Below are 22933 nucleotides of genomic sequence, written 5' to 3'. Positions count from 1 at the left end.
GGCTTTTATAGCTCAGTGTGAAAACTTACAGAAATACAAAACTTTAAATAATTTATTCATCAGTTTGTCATTCATAGGCAACTTCTCGTCTTCAATTATTTTTTTAGTGTATAAAGATTAAAGAAAGCTGGTTGGCAGAACCCAGTTTTTAACCTATTTTTCTAAAATTCCATCCACTCTTGCAAACAGAAATGACCTTGCTTACGAGAAATAGCAATGAGACTCCATTTTGAGAGAGATATGCGTTAGAGCTGCCATCTTGCCTCCTTTTGCAACTTTTAGACAGCCTTGCAGATAAAATTCTCAGTATGAAATTGATCATATCCATGAATCTGTAGATTGCCACATAGACAAAATGGCTTGTTTTTTTTTTTTTTTTTTTTTTTTAGCTGATTTTGCACTGATGGAATCACGTCTGCCTGAGCACCAGAAAATATTATTGTGGGTAGAGGAGAGTAGACATGGACTGTACAATGTGGCACAGATTGAAAGAGATTTGGCTCTGAAAATTATTTACTTAGATTTCCCTTGCTACCTCCTCAAGTGATACGGGCTAAAGATAAGCTTGGGCTAATCTGCTAAAATTGATAAAAGAGTTTTGAAAGCCTGAAGACTACATCAGATCCCCATTCACTGGCTCTTAGAAGTTTAAAATTAAATGTCTCAAAATGCTCAGGGAGTATAGGGAATGGACCAGTGATCGTGGAGGTGGATTATTGGTTGAGTTTGGTCAGCACAACATCCAAGTTGGATGTAAGAACACGAGAAGAGAGAACTACTACTGTCAGACTTGAATGATCTGCAGAAACTCAAATCCCCATAGGTCAATATCTCAGCTTTGACATTAAGTACAAAAAAATTTTTTTCTAATGGGCTGTATTTTTCATTTTTTTTTCTGAAGATGTTAGAGATGTATGGTGCCAGAGTTAAACTAAAACCTCCAGAGAGTTATAAAAATTCTACCAGCCATTATTGAATACATCATTATTCCTTCATTTAGCAGCCAGCTTCATAAACACAACTCTGCCAACCCCTAACTTTGTCAAGTGCTTTGTATTTAGCCCAACAGAGTCCTTTTACATCCATTTTCCCAATTATGTCTAGTCTACTATTTAATTCATTTGTTGACTTTCTAATTTCATTTTTAAAATATCATTTTATTTTTTTTCTATAAGCTCCGCTTAATTCTTTTCTAGGTACATCTAATTATTTTCATAGTCTTCTGTCTCCTTGTTATACTTTAGACACATACTTTAGTTTCTATAATTATATTAAGCATAATTATTTTAGGCTATGTATTTGATAATTCTAATATGTGCCGTGTTTCTGTTGTGGTTTTCATGTGTGTGAGCACAAATTTTATGGAACATAATTTGTGGGAAGCTTTTGAGGGACAGTTTTAAAGTGCTTTCCTCTAAAGAGAATTTTCATTTGCTTACAAAAAGTAAATATTCACTTTAAGCCAATTTTTAAGTTTTACTTCCCACCTTCCTCAATGTGGGTAAAATATATCCCACCTAAAGCCTTTGAGTTCAGAATTATAAATTATCAGGGAAGCATTTCTACCTCCTCCTTTATTCTACCCAGAAATTTGATTTTTGTTTTTTTCTTTTTTGAACTGAGGTCTTACTCTGTTGCTCATACTTGCTATAAACTCATGAGTTCAAGTGGTGCTCCTGCCTCAGCCTCCTGAGTAGCTGAGATTACAGGCATGCACAATTTGCCTCGCTCTATCCCAAGCTGAGATGGAATGGTTAATTTTCTTCATTATTAAAATAGCATAACCTCAGTAAAGAAAATATTCTAAATGAATAGAAAAAAGTATAAGGAAAACATAACTATAATCTAGATACTCTGTCAAAGTTAAATACATTTATTTTCAGTCTTTTTATATGTTTAATTTTGTTTTTCCACTGTACGTATGATTACAATGTATGTACCAGTTTGAATCATGATTTTTTTCAACTACTGTTATTTTATCTTTTAAAACACTTTTGGATGCAGTCATAATGGCTGCATAATATTCCAGTTAATGAATATGCATTAGCTTGCTCAATAATTGACCTACTGTGAGCATTTGCACTGTTTCATAATCACATGTTCATAAAAATTTTGTAGCACTATTACATAATTCATACCATGTATCATGTTGGTCCTCACTGAACTGACCTAACAAAACCTGTTGCTAGTTCAGGCCAGAGCTGACTGTGAGATGCTCTAAGGAACTGTGTTTTGTACTGGAAAACATCTGTGAGGCCAGCAGAGAACTGACAGGGTCACTTACACAGGGCTGGCTGTGTGCAGACTTAAGGGTATGTATTGGGCCTCGAAGGTCTTCCTTTATAAGGATTCATTTGAGGAATGCAAACTCACAGAATATAATAGGAATCCATTCTCTAGGGCAAGGTAAACACATATCCATGCTTTCCTAAGCAAAATGTTGTCGTTCATGTAAACTTCAAAATTGCAATTTATTGGGGAGTAAAATGGAAACAAAAATAAAATGAAAGTAACTGGAAATTCCTTTTGTACCTCTAATAAATTCCACAAGTGTTATGTTCAGTCATGTTCAAGGGTTATTTGCAAACTTGTGAAGGAAAGCAATACTTCAACGAGATGTTCTTTCTGTGTTAGGGATGTCATTGTTGCTTTGGTGTTCATTATAAAAAGTAAGGTGTATGATTCTTAAAAGTGTGAGGCCAGATTTGGCACTGCTTCTCCTGTACATGATACATATATTTGAGGGACTAAGTTTGGAAGTAAATAGCTTTAAGAGACATACATTGTGAAAGTAAGATTAGATTGACCTTTATTTTAGGAATGTTCTATGGGTATCCTAAGTAAGCCATGGCTTTGGCTAAGTAAGCCCCCTCAAAAAAACCAAAAACCACAACAATAACAAAACCCAAAAAACTAAATCGTTTTCGTATTTTTTTTTTTTTTTGCAAAATAAACACACATGCACGCACACACAAACACACACACACAGAGAAAATTAAATCTGTAGGGGGCAATAATCTGGTCCTGATAGGAAAAAGGAGCACAACTATGTTTTATGAAATGTCTTTGCTGTACTGACGTGGAAATGACATCATATAGCTTTTAAAATATCCTTCTGGAATAGTATAAACGAAAACATATTTTCCTCTTACTTCCTTCATTCTAACTGCTCTTCACTTTGTCTTTGGTCATTTTGCTTTTATCTCCTGTTTCTTTGTCCCTTCTTCTCCCCTTAACCCGATCACTTTGATCTGTCTTTCCTCACAATTTCCATTCCACTGTTCTTTAATTTGAAACTTCCTTCTTCACTTTTCTAAGTATCTTTTTTTCTACTGCACTTGAATCTTTCTTTCCAATCAAATAGTCACACTGATTGTGGAAAAAAAAAGAAAGAAAGAAAAGAAAACTTTGTCAGATGTTGCCCTCTGCCCATAGATAACAAAAATCAGAGTCAAGTTAAATTTTTTTTTTTTTCATTTTAAAGAAAGTACTGCTGGTTGGTTGTCTTTGATGTGGTTTTATCATAGACTATTTGTTTTTGGAGAATAAAAAAGATGACAATGCATAGTGCTGTTTGCACTTATGAATTTATATTTTTATTTAAATAGCTTCTCTCATTGAGTAAGTAAACTTACAGGTCTGACTTCTCTGTTCCCTTAAGGGAACATACCATTTAGTTTCCATCAACCATGGCTTCATGGAGGAAGGAGATGGTAACTGAGATAGTCTCTTGAAAGTTAAAAAAATAAATAACACCATATCAGGAGTGAATTTATATGTCACCAATATTTCTACTTCAGTATTCAGTTCTCATGGTGGACATCACTAATTAACAATAGTACTCTTTCCTGCTCAACAGGGCTGTGGCTTCCTTCCTTCTAAGCATTATTCATAGTCACTATGATTTCAGGATAATTTAACATGTGTTTGTTGAGTTGAAGTCAGTTTTCCCTCTTGTTGTAGGTTGTGTGATTGATGGCTTTCCATCTCACAGTTGCTAGGATGCATGACCTCTGGGATAAGCATTAGAAACTATAGACCCAATACTATAGCATCTGGGCACAGGAACTGACTTCCTTAGCAGGACTCCTAAAGTGCAAGAAATAAAATAAAACATCAATAAGTGAAATGGCACCAAATTTAAAATCTCTGCACAACAAAGGAAACGATCAGGAGCATGAAGAGAAAGCCTACAGAATGGGGGGAAAAATATTTGCTACCTGCATCTCAGATAGAGCATTACATACTTCTCAAAAGAAGAAATACAGTCAACAAATATATGAGAAAATGTCCAACATCTTTAGCTAGGGAAATGCAAATCAAAACTACCCTGAGATTTCATCTCACTCCAGTCAGGTTGGCAACTATCAAGAATACAAATAGTGATAAATTTGGTGAAGATGTAGGAAAAAGGTACACTCATACACTGTTGGGGGGGCTGCATATTAATCCAACAACTCTGGATAGCAGTATGGAGATTACTCAAAAATCTAGGAATGGAACAACCATATGACTCAGCTACCTCAGTCCTCTGTATATATCCAAAAGAGGTAAAATCAGCATACTTTAGTAACACAGCTACCTCAGTGTTTAATGGCAGCACAATTCACAATTGCTAAACTATGGAGCCAACCTAGGTGCCCTTCATCAGATGAATGGATAAAGAAAACGTGGTATATACACACCATAGAATATTACTCCGCCATAAAGAAGAGATTATGGCATTTGCCTGTAAATGGATGGAATTGGAGACTATCATACAAAGTGAAATAAACCAGTCCCAAAAAACCAAAGGCCAAATGCTTTCTCTGATATGTGGAAGTTAATTCAAAACAAGGAGGAAGGGATTGGAAAAAAATCATAAAGAAAAAGGAAAAAAAAACAGGAGAGGGAATTTCATCAAAATAGAGGAAAGATCAGTAAAGAATATGAATGGGATTGAGAAGGAGGAAGAAGGGATTGGAAAAGGGAAGAAGAGTGGAATGAATCTGACTATGCATGCATGGTTGTGGCACGGTGGGTCCCAGCACTGGGTGTATCTACAGGACACTAACTAAAAAAAAAAAAATAAAAAAAAGTGAGCTGTAAAAGGATTGAAGAGGGATGGGTGGTATAGAGGGAGGAGAGCAGGGTGGGGACCGAACTGTAGCGGGTTGGTTCCATGAGTTTGTGTTTATGTCAGTGTGTATTCTCGTGTTGCATATAACTAAAACTAATTTTTTAAAAAAGCATTGAATGTCATAGCTATTACAGTTTTAGATTTTTATAATATAAAACTTGAGCTGCGCATGGTGGCGCATGCCTGAAATCCCACTCATGGGAGATTGGGGCAGGTGGATTGAAAGTTTGAGGTCAGTCTCAGCCACTTAGTGAGACCCTATCTCAAAATTTTAAAAAAGGAGTCAGGGGATAAAAAAAAAATTGGGGATATAGCTCAGTGGTAAAGCACCACTGGGTCCAATCACCAGTATGAAATAAAATAAAATAATTGTACGAAATAAAATAAAATAATTGTATGGGAAGGGACTATGCAACTCAGAAGGATTTTTAGTAATTCATTCAGGTCACACAGCTGGTAATGGGGATCATTCAGAATTACAAATGGCAAAATCAGTATTCTGTTCTCTATGCTACAGTTGCTTTAAGAGCTAACTACAAATGTGCACTTCAGAAATCTCCTAAAGAAATTTCTAGCAAATGATAGGTGTTGAGAGCCACAGCCGAAGGGGCCCCAGCAAACTTCCAGCTGCCAGCAAACTTCCAGCTGCCGGCTGATGATTTGCTCACAGCGGCCCCAGCAACATCTAGCTGATTGGCTCCTCTGCGGTGATGCTCATTGGGCTGTTTCCCTGCCCTTTCAGACCACGGAGCTGCTCATTGGGGGACTTTTTTGGCTCCGCCCACGTGACCCAGCCAGTCGGCCTCAAGAGCAGGAGGATTGGGGGAGGTGGAGAGAGGCTTGTGGAAAGCCGGTGGTGGCAGTTGGGGCTCTGAGGGTTTTTCCTGAGAGGCTGTTTTGTTTGGCTTGTGTGGTTCTAAAAATAAAGTTAGTTTCTTTTGACAAGTGGCTCCTGATTGTGCCCAGCCAGACTGCGGCAGATAGGAAATGATTGCATATATATTGGGAGACATTCTTGTCTCAAGGTCACAGCTTGGTGATATTAAATGTTAGGTTGAATGTAAACAAAGCAAGCCACCATCTATTTGGGACAGATAAGAAAAGCCCAAAAGGGAATCTACTATTCCCCTGAAACTCCATCTTCCATCAACATGTGCTCCATCACACAGACACAGCTCACTGCTGCAATGCCTGGAATCTCACATAGATACAATATAAACATTAATATGAATTAGTATTAGTTGTGTGTTATAAATTAATAAACATATTCGATTATATATGCTAATGTTATATATTCTATATATTGATTTGGAGTCTCTTTACATGTGTATATGTATAAAAGCTGGTCACCATCAAGGAACTAATTTGTAGCACTTAATGGAAGTGGGTGTATCAAGTCATTTATTGTACATTGGGAATCTATAACAGTGCCTTAAGGGAAGGGAAGAATCAGAAAAGCGACAGCATTTTAAAGCTAGGAGGGTTATTGAAGAGGACAGTCTTAGATGTTAGTGATTCCAAAAGGTCATTATAATGCATCTAAGAGGAATATAGAGCTTTTCAGTTTTTAAAGGAGATAGGTCCCGCAGCAGCCTAGGGAAGATTCTCCACTAAGATCCTTTCTTTCATGTTCCTACCTCCTCCTGCCTTTTCATATCATATTGACAGAAAGATTGTTTTCCCCAAACAATTAGGTAGAGACTTTGCACACCAGCATTTAAAAGATGAGGTGTATATCCTTTCAAATATATTAACAAGTTTTATAAATTGGAGAAAAATAATAACATTCATTCAGTTATTTTCTTAAATGAGCTGAAAAATATGAACATGAAATGGAATCAGGATAGTGCAGATTGCCAATCTGGGCTTCACTTTAATTCACTGTTATTTTACCTGAATTATAATTCAAAGTACTTTTCTGCTCCATTGCGACACATTAACAACGACAAAACAATATTGTGATAGTTTAGATGTGAGGTGTCCCCCAAAAGCTCACGTGTGAGACAATGCAAGAAGACTTAGAGGTGAAATGATTGGGTTATGAGAGCCCTAACACCCATTGTACAAATGGGTGAATTAGTCTCCTGATAAGGATTAGCTGAGTGGTAGTGTAGGATTTTAGGGTGTGCCTTTGTGAGTATATATTTTATTGTTGTTGAGCAGGGCTCTCTCTCTAACTTCCTGGTGTGATGTCCTGAGCCACTTCCCTCTGCCACTCTTCTACCATAATGTTCTGCCTCACTTTCAACCCCAAAGAATGTTGCCAAGCTGTCTTCTGAAGACCTCTGAAACCAGGAGCCCCAAAATAAACTCTTCCTGTTCTAAAATTGTTCTTGTAAGGTCTTTTATTCACAGAAGCAAAAAAGTTGACTAAAACAAAAAAAACCAAAAACAAATGTCTTAGGATACATATCGTATTTCAAGAGGCACCCCATTATGCTTCATACTACAACACACCTCCTTTCTCATCCTATTTTTCTTAATACAAGCTCTGGCTGGGAGGGAAGCACCTTACGCTCTGGAGGCAGCACTATGATCTACCACCTGATCCTCTTAAAGCACTAGGCAGAATTCTGAGTGTTTGTTGGGTCATTTGAGTGGTAATTTGATTCTGCAATTGTGCCTGGAACTTGTTTCAAAATTTTTGTCTTGAGTCTAACAGTGCCAAATACTATGTACACCCTACTTATATGTTGATGACTCAATATCATTTTTACATAATTTTAATTAATACTTTACAAAAGAATTATTTGTACAAATGGGTTGTTTAAAAATCAATGATGTGAAAATTTGGGTTCTCTCTGCATCTCCTTCTACTCAAAATCAACAAAGTTGAAAAAAATAATATCTTCATTATTCATTATATTTAAAGACATGGAAACTAAAATTTAAGTTTAGAATACTGGTTAATTCTTTTCTCCTGGGTGACTTATTAAGGAAGACAGAATATAAGTAGGTTTAAAAAATGACATAACTGTGTTGTAAATTTATGAAAATTAATATTATCCATAACTGTCATATATTTTGAGAGCTTGTTTTGGTCACTCCTATATAACTTTTCAAAGTAAGAATCATATTTATGTTTATCAATATGAATATTAGAATTCAATATACTCTTGAAAATAAATAATTACTAGGCTTTCCCAGATCTGGAAATATTAATACAGGAACTAAATCCAAAGATTTGGTATTCTCATGAGTCCATCTAAGTCTTTCATTTCTGGGAGACTGAACAATATCATGTGACAGGCTGTAAATGAGCAAATGTTTGTTGTGTCCTTTAAGGTCTCTAGCTGGGGAGTTGGCATATATTCCTCAGAATCAGAAATAGCTTCATCTCTTCCACAGAGAGCCGATCCAAAGAAGATGAGCAAAGACAAGTCAATATGCAACTTTCACAGGTAATTAGAGAGGAGCAAAACCATGTTTTGGGCAGCAAAGAGGTCAGAGAATGTTTCTTTTATTGAACAGATTAGCTTTTCTCTGCTTTCCAGATCTCTTTGGAAGAAAACCCATACCCGAGCCACAGCTGCTTGACTCTCCTTGTCTTCTTGATCAGTTTGAGAGCTTGTATCCTTGCTTTCAAGGCTCTGTAGTTTTCTATTCTTATCGACCATGTGGAAGATCTGTAAAGCAGATGTACTTCTGGTCTAAATCCATGAGCCTGGAATTATTTTACCCCTCTGCTTCCTGTTTTCCCCCACCCCACAGTAAGTCATCCTTCTCCATTCCCTTTCCTGTAAAAACTCACTTTGGAAAATGAGCCACATTTGACCATGACACACTAGGGATGGTGAGAGGGTCAGGGGCAGAACATGTTCCTGCAGCCTTCAGTGCCCCCAGTAGGGCCACCTACTTCTTTGCTCTTTGAAATGAACCAATCAAAAAAATATCCTTTCACAGTGAAACAAAAAATACAAGAGAAGGTCCTTGAGAGGCTAGGTGGCATATAAGACATGTAAGAACAGAATCTATAACTGGTCTGTTTAAGCAGAGCCTGCTGGGAACTACCTGCCCCCTCTGAACCCTCCAGGCACTTCCAGCAGAAGAGGTGTGAGCTGACAGATGCCTTCATTGCTCCTCAATGGAGGATCAATTGAGAAAGAATGTCTCCCCCATTCCTGGTCCTGCCCCACTAACAGTCTCCCATTCCTTTGCTCATAGTCCCATAAGACCCAATATTTTAGTATTTTTCAGTAGGACATAAAATAAAGAGTCTGCTAAAAACTTTAGAACTTGTGGGAACAAAGGTGCTCTCGGTTGGCCAGATAAACTTCTCACTTGCTGGAAAACGATCTGACTCTTAATTTCACTCTCACAGGGTGGCTGTTGCCACTATCTGCCGGGTGTGCTGGAAAACCTAATTAGACACACAGGGGTGAACATTTTACGTTCAGCAGAGGGAATATTCCTTCTGGATAAATCACTGTGGGGCCCCGAAAAATAATGGTGGTTGACTGGTTTGATTTTAAAAGAACTGAAAGCCTGCAGATTGTTTGGCTTTAGTTAATACTTTAACACAGGATACAATCTCCTAGATATATAGTTGGGAAATTTTCTTTCTTTCTTTTTTCCTTGAGGACAATTTTTAAACGAATGCTCTAAACAACCAGGCTCTGTTTTACCAAAATTAGAGTGCAGCTATGTATCCTCTCCCAATTTTCTATAGCTCCCTTTATGTGATGAAAGACATCAATTTCTCCCCTTTGCTTCTTGTAGGACTGTTTTACAGACAATATTCTTCTTCCAGCAAGACAGACTCAGGGTATTCATTATTTGAAAATCTATGTTCTATCTCTGTTTTCTAGAATCCTTCTGTATATTCATTTCATGTAGCTCTCTTCCAGGTAGGCACTTGGGAAAAGCTACAGATTTAGAATGGCCGCAGAATCTCTCAGTCTAAGTCACTGTGCCTACTTGGGACCCACCATTCTGTGTCTGCAGACCTGTTGGTCAGCCCCTGATCTCTCTGGCTTTGACAAACTGTGGACAGAAGAAGACATTTCTTCACGTTTGACCCTACCAGAAATTGGACTGGTGCTGAACAGACCAAAGAACAGATATGAAGTCTCTTGTCCAGCCATGGACAGGGTCTAGACTTAGATATGTTTAAGCAGTCTAATATTCTTGGTAATTGAAGCAAAGTCACAGCTACATCTCCATGAAAGCTTAGTCTTTCCCTAATAATGCCTGTTTTGTTGGTCTACTTAAATACCAGGTTCTGGTTTGGTATTTAAGTTTTTCTGTAGGACTTGGAAGCCTGTTTCAACTCTTATTGGCTTAAATGGGGCTCTCACTTTCTCTGGTCTCAGGTGGTTCTCCCCCTGAGAAGCTTGAGTGGTCCTCAGCATCATCTAGTCCTGTGTTTTCATCCCAATTTCCTTCAAATATGGCCATAGATATGCTTGTAAATTTTCTGTGTCAGATTGAATTGATGTAGATTTTGATGACAAACTTCATCCAGCCCAAATTTACCCACTCTCAGGCAATTGTGTTGAGTGGGTGGACAACATTTTAATTTACCTCTTTAGGCAGATCAGACATGATCTGTCTTTCCACTTCCCAAAATCTGATGTCCCATTATGGCTGAAGGCTAGATCTGCTAGCGTTACTAATTCTTAAAACTTTCTCTATCAACACTTCTTATCTTGCCTCTGTCCAGGATGGGATTGATGGTAGACCAGCGGAGCTGATGTTATTGAAGAAGAAAGGGAAAGAAATGTGTTAAATAATTTTATTCACAAACCACTGTGGTGGAGTTAAGAGAAGCAGGTTCTCATCCCAGTTTTCTACTTGATAATAAGGGATATTGGGCACATAGTGGTTGATCCCCCACTTCCAGGACTGGCTATATTAGCAGCAAACATGATTCCCATCTAATTGTCTTATCTTCTTTGAAAGCAGTGAAAAACACTATGATTTTGTTTGGGGAGAATGTTTGGGCCATGTTTTTACATGAGTTGGAAGGTTTCAGTGGGGGAAAAATTTTTCTTCTCAAGTTCTATTGACTTGCAAACCAAGCCATTTGTAACAGAAATTTGTGCTGCGCATTGTACATTAGCAGCTACCTGACAGTCTTGGTAAGCTTGGGCTGCTATAATAAAACATCATAGACTAAGTGTCTTAACCAACACTTACTTTCTCAAATTCTAAAGGCTGAGAAGCCCAAGATCAGGGTTCCAGTATGGTCAGTTTTTTGGTATGGTCCTTTTCCTGGTTTGTGGACAGATGCTTTCTTGCTGTGTCCTCAAGGACACTAATTCCATTATGAGCTCTCTGCTTTCCTGATCCCATCTAAACCTAATATCTAAAGGCTCACTTCCAAAAACCATTACACTGGGAGTTAGGACTTTTTTCTGAGGTGACCAGAAAATCTTTCAGGATATATCATTGATTTTAACCATTTGTGAGTTGAGTCATGTTTTAGCTGATGGGCAATTTTACAGGGGAAAATGATATTGTTTACTCACTTGCATGATCTGTGCAAATTTTGTTAGTTTTATTATTCTATTTTTATTTCTTCCCTGCTCCAAGGGAAGTGTCTCTGCCTTGCAGGCTTAAGTAAAAGTCAGATATACACTGTAAAGTAGATGTAGCCTATCTCAATTCCTTCCTCTCCAGCATTCTGCTCTAACACCCAGCCAGAAGAAACTTCACCTTGCTCTTGACTACCATTGCATTCAGTCAACCGTTTAAATTTTGCATTATGTTCCATGTGCATCCTTCATTTTCTCTTGGTACTCTGTATCTGGCAAAGTGGTTGTAACAACATGAACATTAAAAAAATTCCGTTTAATGAATGAAAAATGTTTTACTTTCAAAATGACACTTTTACTTTAGCTTGGTTTTAGATTTACAAAAAGTTGAGGTGGTAAAAAAAGACATATATCCTGCATTCAATTTCTGCTATTATTATCATATTAATATGCTAATATGGTGTATTAATATATTCCTTGTAGTTAATGAACCAATATTACTGCATTTTTATTAACAAGAGTCTATTATTTTTTCTGTGTTTTTTTTGTTTCTTATTGTAGTGTGATGATTAGCACATAACATATAAATTTAAGGTATGCAAAGTAATATCTTGATATATGTATATATTGTGAAAGGATCACCACAATCAATTTAACGTGTCCATCACTTCATCTGGTAACTATTTGTGTGTGTTGAAAATACTTGAGATCTATTCTTTGTTAGGAGAATAGATCTATTTATTGCTAAAGGGGAGACATCAGTCAAAGGGTATAAACTTGAAGTTATAGGAGGAATGGAGAACTAATATCTCCTGACATTAGGCATGAAGACTGTAGTCAATCATGAAATACTACATATTTGAAATTTGCTAATTTTTAAAAAAATTTTTATCAGATGACTTTTTTCTTTTCCAGATCTCATCCAGATTCCACTTTACATTTACTCGTATTTCCTTAGGCTCCTCTTGATTCTGACAGTTCCCCAGAGTTCCCTAGTTTTCTGTCACCTTGATAGTTTTGAGAAGTACTAGTAAGGTATTTTATAGCTTTCCTTAATTGGATTTTTCTGCTATTTAAATGGTGAGACTAGGGTTGTAGGTTTGGGGAAGAAGACCATGGAAATGAAATGCCATTTTCATCACATTATATTAAAAGTGACTTATCTTTGCTGATGTTAACCTTGATCATCTGGCTGAAGTAGCTTTGTCAGTTTTCTCCACTGTCAACTTACTCTTTCCCTGCATCTTGTCAGGCTGTGCTCTTTGGAAGTAAGTCACAAGAGTTATTCTCCATCTATGTGAGGGAAAGTATGTACATGCAGTATTTAGCATCATTCTGCATGAAAGATTGATCTGTCCTTCTATTTATCGATTCATTTTTTTACGTAAATAGTACAGACTATAGATGTTTTATATCTTGGGTAACAATCCAATCTGTTTTTCTCACATAGATAAAAAATTCTTAGGCAATTAGAACTGATTTCTGCTTTTACTTATCCCCTGGATTGCACCTAGTAGACCTTTATCTGTTGATAGAATTAAAGATATGAATTAAGCTCCCAGTATCTGTCATGATATCCTGAAGCAGTCTATTGGCATTATCTTACTGTATTTAACTGTTCTTTTGAAAAAGATGCCAAATACTGAAAAGCCCTTAGAGATCTCCCAGTTTTACACTCTCATTTACAGATACAAAGCCTAGGCCTGGAGAGAAAACTTATGGATGAGAACCTGTTTTCCCCAACTCCCAGTATGGTGCCTTGCAGACACACCATATGCCATGGCATCTGCTACAATGTCCAGTAGGTCTCGCGTGTTCAGGTTAGTAGAATCTGTGTCTTTTGGCAAAAATGAGCCATCAAGATATTTTCTGTGTTCAGTTTTTCTTCTGCAAGGTGAATTTTAAAAGATCTCTGTGACATACATGCAAGGAGAGTGAATGGGTTTAGGAAATGATGATGAGGTGACCAGCCATTGGCAGTGGAAAGAGAAGAGCAGATATGTTGAGAGGCATCTTAGGAACCTATTCAGTGTAATCTGAATACCAATCCATGTAGACAGTGAGGACACAGGAGATGCTGGAGGTGATCCTAGACTCCTGTCTTGGCAACAAGGTGGAAAGTGGTAACAGGAATCAAGACAAATCAAGTTTGGAAGGGAAGAGGAATTTGTTAGGTGTGAGATTCCGGTTAGACTCTTGGCACTTCCGGTAGGCAGCAGGAAACGTGTGGAGCTTAGGAGAGAAGTTAAAGCCTAAGCCTAACATATCAATCCACGAGGTAGTAGCAACTTGTTGATGAAGCCACTGGAGGTGGTGATGTAATCTAAGGAAAGCAGAGAAATGATGGGGACTGAACACTTGTGTCCACTGGGGAGCAAGGATGGAAAAAATGAAAGTAAATAAGAAGAAACAACCAGAGAACCCATTGTGGAGTGCCCAGGGAGACCAGACTAAAAGGGGTGGTGAGTTCAAAGGATGCTGTTGAGGTTAACAGGTTAAAAGTCCTTCCTGTGGAGAGGTGGAGGGCTTTATGTGAAAGAGCTGAAGATCACAGAGACAGAGGGCTAGGTAGACACATAGCGTTTTCATGATGCTTCCTCTGGCCCAGATTCTCTTCATTTCCAAAAATTAAGGACAATTACATGAAAAAGAGTTTAAGTTAAACAAGAAGAATGCCTTGATTGTTTTTATGAAATAAGGATAGGTGAATGGGGTTTTTGAATCTTTACTATGAGAGAGTTTCAGAATTAAAGTATAGGCATTTAATTTTTTTTTTTTAGTTGTAAAATGGACACAATATCTTTTTATGTGTTTATTTTTATATGGTGCTGAGGATCGAACCCAGTGCCTCACATATGTGAGGCCAGCGCTCTACCCCTGAGCCCTTGCCCCAGTATAGGTATTTTTAAGGGAAACAGATTAGTCTCCCCTATATGAAGAATGTCTCTGGATTTCCAATGAAGCCTTTTGGCTCTTATTTCATAAATTTGTACATATAAGACTACAAGAAGATAGCTTTTATTTTTGCATTATACATATAGGATGAATTTTCCTAGTCTGAAAATATTGAATTTTCTAACTAGTTGATTTATTCAGAGGTCTCTGAATATTTCAGTATGCAGTCAATTGTACTTTTAATAAACCGTAAACTATGTTTATTGCCTTATTTATTGAATTTAATCAAAATGACTTGATGGTTAACTGGTCCCGTGTTTTCTACAAACCCCCGATACTGGGCCCAATTATGGGAGACCATAGAATGGCAAGATGATAAGGTGATTTTGTACTTGAAAAATGGAACAAAAGAAAGCAAAATGAAAAGATCGCTTTTTACTTGTTTGGAGGCAGACTTGGCCTGGATGGTAGAAGGCCAACATTATGAATACTTTCCTGTGGCTTTGGCATCTTACAAGCAGGTGTGGGAGATGCAAGACTCCTATTAAAAAGCAGCTTCTGCAGCTCCTCGCAGCCTCACTGCTGTTTTTGCCTAGAGGTGCAAATAGATTCAAAGGTCATCTGCTTCTTAACATACCATTTCTCTCCTTTTGCAGTGGCTTCAGTTTGAATTAGAGGCATTAAGATGAGGCAGCTCCCCAGTCAATCTGAGTGCATCAAAAGAGTGCTTATACCCCCTATCGCGCCTTTTCCAATCCTCTGGGTCTTAACATTCCAAATGATTTGATTATGTTTGGTTATAGTTGCAATATTGATTTGAGTTTGAGGTGGCCAGGAGGGGTCGAACTGTGCTTTGTATTTCCTTGAGGTCATAGAGATCAGAGACTGTTACCTCTACATCACTGTAGAAAAGAATCACCATCATCTTTCTAAGAAACAAAATGCTCTGCAAAACATTTTTATAGACCTTAAGAGAGCTTTGAAAAAAAAAGAAGGGTGGGTACAATAATAATTTGGTTTTCACCAAATGGTTTCCTTTGGTAAATAAATAGCACTGTATTTACACACAGAATAAAGCTTGCTGAAAATCCCTGTATTCGGTTTTGACAAGTTCACTGGAAAAAATTGACAAAAGAAACATTTATTTTAGACAGTGCTAGTCAATCCAATAATGATCCCAGTGAACTAAATTTTTAAGTTTTATTTTAAATACAACACAGGGCTACAGATGGGGGGGCGTGGTATTTTCAATGCTTCTTTATATTTACACATCAAACACCCATAGATGAGTTGCAATTTGTAATACATAACCCTGGGTTAGAGAAGACTCAGGCGTGAAAAAGCAAGTCCATGTCTCATTCTTGTACTCAGTGTGAGTCCATCAATATTGGGGGAAATACACCCCCGTGAATGGTCCACTGCTGTTCTACTCCCACATTGTAAACAGTTAGTACAATATTATAGAAAGAATTTCACTTAAAAGAAGTCATCCAATATACTATGCTCATGTGATTATTAAGTGACCCACAGCATTTCCATTTCTAGGGACTTCAAAACATGCATCCTCCCCAGATTATTTGCTATCTCTGGAGGGAAAGTGGGAAATAAGCATGTCCAGGAGACCAGGAGGTCTACTGCAGGAGTGTTCACACTGGAGTAATTCTGCATCCAGTCAGGGCACCCATGGTGGCCTTTGGCATGCATTTCTGTTTCTGTGTAGGGAAAAGAGCCATAGGCAAGCAGCCCTGAGAATAATTAAAAAGAAAGAAATGAAATGTAGTGCTTTGCTGGAAGGACATACTTTCTTAGGAAAGTAGAAAGATAAAATAAAAATGTATTTTATGTCATTTTATTCTGAAAATATACTTAACATATTTATTAACTTTCATAATAATATAATAACTTTGACATGATGGTTATTGTGTATAAAAACAAATGTGGTTTAACTAAAATGACATTGCACTAGCTTTAAATAAAACAAACATTTGACAAAAAGAAGAAAGAGAAAATCCTTTTTTTTTTTTGCTACCACACATAAATCATAGCACATTGGAAATAGAATTTGCTTTTAGTGAGAGAGTAATGAAGTAATAATTGCAAAAAGAACTGTAAGATCTTTTATAAGTACAAGTACTGCAAGGACAGGAATTATGTTTGAGATCTTCTTACTTTCCAGAGAGCCTAGCATTTGGTGAATATTCAACAAATACTTTCTGAATGAATAAACTGCATTCCAGAAAGTTCTAATAATGGTTTCCTTGTTTAGGTGGACTTTTTCAAAGCAGATTCATTTCACACACTGAAAAGGAGATTGGGAACCAGATTATAGGGTGCAGTGAAATTGAAGTCAGAAGAGTGTCAGGGACAAGGAGTACACAGGAGGCTGAGTGTTCCAGGAGATTTGTGGCTCCAGGCCCAATACTCTCATGGTGTGGAACCAAATGACCCATGGCATATGATGCCTGGATACAGGCATCTCCAGCGTGGGTCCCACTTTTTCCTGAAGAGCACTTCTCAAGTCCTGAGTGGTACTTTCTGAGAATAAAGACTAGTTTTGGGACCCTGCCCAATCTACCACCCCCTAAAATAACTGAACTTTAGTGTTGGCTTGGGAAAAATTTTCAGGGTCAAGAGAGAATTTTCCAACATCCTTCCCAACCCCATCTGCAATTTTTAAAACCTTTCTCTGGCATTTAAGTTCTATTCAATAAGATTTCATTAAAGATCTGGCAAAACAAACTTGCCTGGGTGAAGGGAGGCCTGTGTTGTTTCACTGCAGCTGCATGCATCAATGATGCTTCTGAGATGTTTGCATCGTGAAAAGGAAACCTGGAGGGTTTTGGATTACTAGAAGAGTGGAAGAAGAAATTTGAGGGCTCAGAAAATCCTAAGCCTTTAAAGTTCTGCACAGATCTCACCATAAGCACTAAGAATGATTAGAAGACAGTCCAGGAGGAGACATTTTTGCCAAGTAGAGGTAGCTGACCAGAACTCCTTTACACTAATGTACTGCAAATTTCTTAAAATCCCCACTGATACAATCAAGAAACAAAATTTGCTTTATTCTCTAAGTAGGTGCTTGTAAAAGGGAGAATAGTTTCTTTATATCAAACTTCAAGCTTAAACCTTCCCTTTCTTTCTCCTTATTTCCCTCCTTTCCTCCCCTCTTCCTTTCCTTCTTTCCATTGATTCCTAAACACTTCCAGAAAACCTACTGTATGTTAGATAGCTGGAGGTATATAGGACACTACTCCTATCTTTAGGGTAATAAATAATGCAAATAGATATTCAAAATATGCACAAATGTGTTATAGTCTTCATTCAGAACAGGCTTGCAGAGTGGGCAGTGGGAGCACTTGGAGAGGGAGCTCCAGACTAAAGGATGGACAGTTCAGACTGGAGGACAGCTGGACCTTTCATGTGCAAGGGGTTGAGTATTTTTCATAGAGAAACATGGAACACTGAGTTCACGACAGGTATCTCCATGAGCTATAAAAGTTTGTGTTGAGTAATTTCAAAAGAAAGATATTCACCTCCAAACAGGCGAAGCTAACACTGTCCTAGGAGTAGGGCAAATTTCATCTTCATCTTCATCTTTTCAATTAACCCTCAGGATAACCCTAAAAGGCATGAATTTATCTTATTTCTTTTTGGTTGTAAAAGCTGAGGCTCAGAGAGGGCTTTACAAATTGTCTGTTACACTGTGACTATAAATACTGGTCTGCGTGGCTTACATTTCTTTGTGTTTAGAAAGGTTACAAAACATGTTGAGGAAAAATTAAAAAGGATTAGATGAGGATTTATTTTGGATGTCTTTTCACAATGTTTGGAAAATGCTAGAATGGCCTTCTTATTTCCAGTGTTCTATTAGCACACAATAAATCTCATTATGATAAAAACTTAGAGAAGTTTCTTTAATATTGTTTAGAGAGGCCAAATAGTTATTTTCCATGGCAATCTTCAAACTTCTCCAAATCCCAACTATCTCCGGGCAGATTAAGGTATAAGTGGATATCCATCAAACTGAAAATAGAGAATAACCTGTCAAAGAAGCAGTTATAAATTCACTCTAAGTCAAATTTGATATATGCCCTTTATCAATAAATAAGGTGAAATTATTTTTTACTATCTTGCTAAATAGTTAATTGAATATTTTAGAAGAATTTCTTATTGCAAAGTCATTGTTTTGCCTTTCCTTAGTGCTTAGCCCTCTAATTTGAGATCTACTGGAGGGCAACACTTGCAAATTAGAAACATAATTGAAATCTACTGCTGAATAAATTGATGTTTACCGCTACATAAAATTAGTGCACTCGTTTTAAATGGTATGGAATCTATTTTCTTTTCACTTCACTGACTTCTTGTTTTTCCTGGAAGGAATTGTAGTTGGAGATGACCCTCAGAAGAAGTGAACTTTTTCCTTTCATATACTCCCAAATAAACAGCATGGGGAGAGAATTGATGATGTAGTTGGGTAACCACAGGATGCTGAGGCTTTCCATGATAGTGGGTCCTCCCTGGTCCCCTGAATTTTGAATCAAATTGAATTAAGGATGTTATGGGAGGACTAACTTCATCTGAATAGTTTTCTTTTATCCAAATTGATTAATTGAAGGATATAAACAAAATACAAATTAATACCTAGAGCAGTACAAAAAGAAGGCTGAATTCATCAGTTGAAATATTGATTAAATTTAAAGTTGTTAAAGCAAATGAACTCTGTAAGACACACTGTTAAGAGAATTAAAAGATAAGCCAAAACCAAGAGAAAAATATTTGAAAATAACATATTGGATAAATATCCAGATTGTATGCCTAAAACATACCCCAAAGTTTTTAAACAGAAAGAAAAAAATCCCCAATGAAAAATGGGCAAAGATCTGAATAGGCACCTCACCAAATAAGACATACAGATGGAAAATAAATACCTGAGAAAATTCCTAACATGACTTGTCACTAAAGAATCTGAAAAATGAATGTCATTACACATAGATTAGAATTGCTAAAATTCAAAACTCTAAGCACATCAGTTACTTAGGAGGACAGAGAACAACAGGAAATCTCATCACTGCTGATTGGGCTGCAAAATGGTGAGCAATTCTGGAAGACAGGTTAGCAGTTTTGACAAAGGAAAATCTTACCATTCATGCTTCCAGATTTTTATTCAACTCACTTAAAAATTTATATACAGGAATGTTTATATAAATTTTATTCATAATCACCCCAAATTGGAAGCCGTTCAGATGTCTTTTAATAGGGGAAGGATAAATTGGAGTCCATTTGTATAATGGAACATTATTTAGTGGTAAAAAGAAATGAAATATAAAGTCAAAGAGGGACATGAATGAATCTTAAATGCATATTGCTAAGAGAAAGAAACAAATTGGAACAGGCTACATACTCCATGATTTCATTTTTACATTTTTTTATATTCTAGAAAAAGCAAAAGTAGAAGGCCATTAAGTAGTTCAGTAGTCACCAGAGCTTTGGGGAGGAGCAGGATTGAATAGGTCCAGTATAGGTGATTTTTTTTAAAAAAGTGATGCATTCCCTAATAAAAGGAATAGAAACGACTATCACTAGAATAAATGTGAAGAGGGAGCTTAGACCATATCATAGTACCATGAAATAACAAAGGACTGAAAAAAAAATTTGATAGAAGTATGTGAAAGATATGCCAAAGGGAACCAATTAAAGGAGCTCCTACCAGCCAACATGGAAGAGTTTGAGCAACAAAATAAATACCCTGGATTATAACCTTAAGTACAAAATAAATACCCATTAGTGCCACCTCATGTCCATATATGATTGAAGAAACAAATGAGTGAAAAAAGAAGATGTGTGCAGGAGTCCAACGTAGGTACTTTACTTTCGAGAAGATGGACCATGACTCCTTCCATCCCATAAATCTGCACTAGCCATAGTGACTTCCTTCCAAGAGTACAACATGGAAAATGGACAAAGAGTTACTTTACAGTGCAGAAACTTGGGAAGCACTGTCTCAGCCACGTGATGAAACTTAACATCAATAGCCATGTCATACTGTGTACCGTGGATGCAATGCAACAAAATGGCAGCTACCCCAGTGCTTTCCTCTCAGTGTAATGATGAGGAAATCCCCAGACAGAACCAAATTGAGAGACAATCTCCAAAATGCCTGACTACAATTGCTTGAAGTCATCAAAAACAAAGGAATTCTGTGAAACTAGAATAGCCTACGGAGACATGAAGATGAAATATAGCATGGCTTACTGAATAAATTCATGAAACAGAAAAAGAGACATTAAGTAAGAACTAATTCTGGTTATATTGTAGACTTTAGTTATTAACAATCTGTTGGTATTGGCTGTGACATCACTTGTGACAAAAATGCCATACTGATAGAAGATTTTAACAACAGAATAAACCAGTTGCACTATCTTTGTAACTTGTCTGCAATTCTAAAAAGTCTCTAAAATGCTTATTTAAAATATGTACAAACAAAAAAAGAGTATGGATGTGAATATGATATGAAACTAGGGCATAAAACGCTCAGGAAATGATTGTGATGGTATGAGCTGAAAGGCAAAGAAAATAGAAAAAAAAATCAAGATGGAAGTGTTTAGGTTGTTGTGGAATGACTGGGAATATTTTGGTTTTACACCTGCTTGGGGACATACTACAAGTTTGAAATTGTTCTTAAGTACATTTGAAAAAAAAAACAAACAAGTTTAATAGCTCCCCTTATGTAGATTCCTCTTTTTGACTTTACCACCATTGCTCTATTTCTGGGCTTTTATTTTTTAACCTTATATATTCCATAATTACCTTTCCAATATAATTTCCACTCATGTAAACAAACTTGTTTTCTAGGCTATCTGTTCTACTCACTCTTTTAGTAAGCTTTTTTGCTGCTGTGACTAAAAGACCTGACAAGAATTATTTTAAAGGAGGAAAAGTTTATTTGGGGGCTCACGTTTTCAGATGTCTCAGTCCATAGACAGCCAGCTCCATTCTCTGGGGTTCAAGGCAAGGTGGAAGGAAGTGGCTTAACACATCATACCAGGATGCAGAGGGAGGGGACGGGGGACTCCACTGGACGGTACATAATCCAAAGGCACGTCCTCTATGTCCCACCTCCTCCAGCCATACCCTACCTGCTTTCAGTTACCACTCAGTTAATTCTTACGAGGGAATTAATTCACTGATTGGGTTAAGGCTCTCATAACCTGATCATTTCACCTCTAAGCTTTCTTGCATTGTCTCACACATGAGCTTTTGGGGGACACCTCACATCCAAACCATAACACTCACCATCTGACAAATGTACATGAAATAGCCCTTATGCTTAAGTTATTCTCCAATTGCACTTTCTTCTTGTCATTCCAACCATCCATCCTGAAACTCTAACTACCCAAGAAATGTTCTTTAGCTTTCTCTGATTTCTCCACCTGAAAGGGATCTCACCTTCCTCTGATTCACAAAGTCCCTTTGCATTTTTCACTTCAATCATAAACTGTTTTGTATTACAGTGTTTTATCTGTAGCTTCCCTGTTGGCTATTGAATATTTGGAGGGTCAGGCCCTGGTTTGTACATCTTTGCATTTCCCTTGGCTCTCTTTGCAGGACTTTATAAAAGGTTGATCTAATGAATGTTATCAATGTTAATCATTTTCAGTTAAGGAAAAAATTTGAAACTAATATCAATTGAACTAAATTAAAAATAAAAACTTAAATTATTAACAGGTAATTTGAGGGGAAAGGGCTGGTATGTTTCCCCACATCTGTTGTTATTGTGCTTTCTCCATTTGTGGCTGATAATGTACTGAGTCAATGCATGTCAGGTAATGCCTCTTGTGTGTGGACCATTATTACAATAATTAATAACAATGGCAGCTCCATTGATAGGAACTTGGCAATGTTCATATCCTTATCTTCAAAGCCCCAAATGGCTCGGAATTTGGCTCTTTGTGAAGCCATTTAATAGGAAAGTGTGTGTTTAGAATCTGTTCCCAGCTCAAAGACTGACCCTTATCTCTAAAGTCCTTAATGAGAAAGCACCTGACAAATTGACTGGCACTTTCCTCTCCTCCACATCATTTCCCTTCCTGCCAAATGAGTTTCTTGCAGTCTCCACTTCTAACCTGGAAACTGTTGAATGATAAACAATCTGAGCCTGATGTGAGGAGTTTCAGAAAGCTTTCTTCAAAAGGTGATTTTACAAAGGAAAATGAATTTATCAAAAAGGTGGAAAATCAATCTTTTTATTCTTTGGGCCAATTAACTCTTTGATGAGTTCTACTTGACTGAATTGACTGATAGTTTTAGATTTTCACGTCTTCAGAATGACTGCATGCTCTTCTGTTTAATGAAATATAGTTCCACAGAATAACAATGCAAATAAACAAAAATCAAATATACTATCGGTCCTCACAAGTATTAAGTCTATTCAAAAAGCTCCTAA

Source organism: Marmota flaviventris, chromosome 14 (genome assembly GCF_047511675.1).
Source record: "Marmota flaviventris isolate mMarFla1 chromosome 14, mMarFla1.hap1, whole genome shotgun sequence".
Taxonomy (NCBI): domain Eukaryota; kingdom Metazoa; phylum Chordata; class Mammalia; order Rodentia; family Sciuridae; genus Marmota; species Marmota flaviventris.
This window is presented reverse-complemented; position numbering follows the sequence as displayed.